We start from the raw sequence: 2,711 nt of genomic DNA on the forward strand, positions 1-2,711 counted from the left end.
CCAGGCCCAGGTCATGCTGGCCCATCTCGTCGGGCTCACAGGGCTTCCCCCTGGTGGCTTCAGTGTTCCTGGTGTCCTTACTGACTTGAAATTTTGTGACATATTTTCCTTTTATTTTTTGGTCCCAAGTTAATATTATTTGCAAATTTCTAGAACATGTACAAAATTGCAGCTGGCAATTGCACTGTGTTAATAGCAAAAACTATGTAATAATGGTATAAATGTAGCATGGACATAGCAAAAATTAGGGATACATTTGAGACATATCCAAGATCTTTTGCTCTACCAACATTTGGAAATGTCAAGGAAGAAATTAAGTGTAGAGTGTACAAATCATGTCCTCTAAGAATGTTTGTTTGTTTCAATTAAGTGTAATTTTCTTTGTTAATAACAAAAAATGGAACGGATAGTTCTACAAAAAGTTCATTTCATTGTCGAGCATTGTGGAGCTACTTATCTTGTGAGTTCTTACAGTTGCGAGATATCCATGATCCATCCATTGCTAGGTGTTTAACCATATGGAAGCACAGGAACACAATCATCTTTGGTAACCAGATTAGAAACATGGTATGCCTCTTTATTTTTAAGGAGCATTTCTCCATGATCATATGGATAATCCTAGTCTTAAGGAGGAGATGCAAATATCACTAGATCATTGGTAATTTCATCTCTCTTTTTTTGTAACTCCATGTGCACATTTTCATAGATAAAAGATAAAATGGCATAATAGGGGCATTGCCTATTTTTATGCTAGAAAAAATAGAAACTTTCCAAGTATCTCTTGGTTTATAGGTCAACAAATCAAATTAAGGTAGTTGAAGTATCATTGAACTAATCTGTTCTTTAAAGTTAAGGGCACGTCGTGGGAGCTCGACTCCACCCCAGTTCCACTTCCCCTCTAAATTCGACTCCGCTTCCTAGCTCTAGAATGGAAAAAGATGTTTGGCTAACAAATTTGATGTAGATATAGATTAGGGAGAGGTTGTTGTGAAATATCTAAATTTCTCCTTTAAATGGTTCTATTTTCTTTAGTTGCTTTCCTATTGATCATATTTTATTCTTCTCCGCTTCACACACATTATGAGATGGAGTGTCTAACCTTCTCATGTATTTCATTTGTTGATCACCAGCAATTGATGAACGTACAAGAGTGCACCTAGTTGAGGAGTAAAGTGGCTCAGGTAGGATGATGGCTTGGGGTAGCTTAGTTATATTGGCGTGTAACTTCACATCAACTCCATTGTTGGTTGGGTGTTAGGGGTGTGCATGAGGTGATGTGGAGCTATCAGATGAAGTACCTTAGATTACATTTGGTATCTCTGTGTTTTTGGAGTTTTAGGAGAATATCATGGTTTTGTAGAAACCACAGGTTTAAATAATTTTATGTGTTTGGCATGAATAAATACAACTATTGCATTATCCATAGCCTTCAATATTGAGGCTTTTTTGCGATATTTGAAAAGGAAGTCTCGCCCTATTTTTCTAAACTTGCAAGAAAAATCTTTTGTTTTGAGAAGCTGAAGTATTAATTGCCCATAAATTGGGATACTAAGGTTTTAGATTACTACAATTTTGTGAAAATTGTGTTGGTAAACTAGGCCTTACTCTCTACCAATTTTTTTTGAAATGTCGCTGAGGGGAGAGATGCTCCACCTGAATAAATATATTTCAAAAGGAAGTAGCCCTAAGATTTTTCATGGCAAAGGTGAAGAGAGGAACAAACGCAGAGCGAGGGTCTAGACTACTCACAAACAACGGGGGAGCTTAGTGTAGACCAACGGGGGCCATGGCCCCCTTGATTTTTTGCATCTATATAAGAACATGCTATATGTTAGGACTAGTTAATGTTTAAACTAGAGATTAGACCCCCTTCTCCATTAATTTGGTTCTATTTGAGTAATGGCCCCCTCTTGAATCATGCTCAAGCTCCGCCACTGCTCACAAAGGCTTTATCCTGCACTTCGTGGATAAAATCAGTAGCGAACCATTTAGCACGAGGGACGGGTAAAGCAATACTGAATAGTAAATTTTGATGGAGCACCAAGCTCTCTCAAAGTTTTCTTCACCTTTGGCAGCGGACTGACACCCTAGCGGATCGATTCTCCTCTTGATCTCTCCTCCTTTTGCTATGGTCAAGGATGTTGTGTATGTTGTTGCTATGTTCTCTCTCGCCAGTTATGAAAGTTGCTTCCGTAGATGAGAGGGAGGCGCCGCCTCCTGGTATGACCAATGGTAAAAGCGGGCGTGCTTGTACCACACGACGCATTATCTCCTGTTGATGCCGGATGCAACTCTTCCCATAGGGAATGTAGCCCAACTCCTCCTCAATCATCAAAATATGCTCCAAAACCTTCCAAAAGTGTTTTGTTTCTAAAAAGCAAGTCAGGAAACAAGGTTTCTCTATCTTTTGGTAAATAATGATTAGTTAAACGGCGAAAATCGTTGAAACATTGGGTTAGGCCAAACAACATACCCTCTAAAAAGCGTACATAAAATGGAGTCATCATGCCTAGATATTATCTACCTAGTAAAATGAACTAGAGTCTAATTTTTGCATTGCACTGAAAATATGAAGTTGAAGCGTTTGGGACAACTTGACCTACCCACCGCGACCCTGAAAACAAGGCACTAGACTTTTTCCCCCTTCTTTCCTTAAAAAACAAGGCGCTAGATGACTCGTTATGCCCATGGCGTAAAAACCAAATGTAGCC

Source organism: Triticum aestivum, chromosome 7B (genome assembly GCF_018294505.1).
Source record: "Triticum aestivum cultivar Chinese Spring chromosome 7B, IWGSC CS RefSeq v2.1, whole genome shotgun sequence".
NCBI classification, from domain to species: domain Eukaryota; kingdom Viridiplantae; phylum Streptophyta; class Magnoliopsida; order Poales; family Poaceae; genus Triticum; species Triticum aestivum.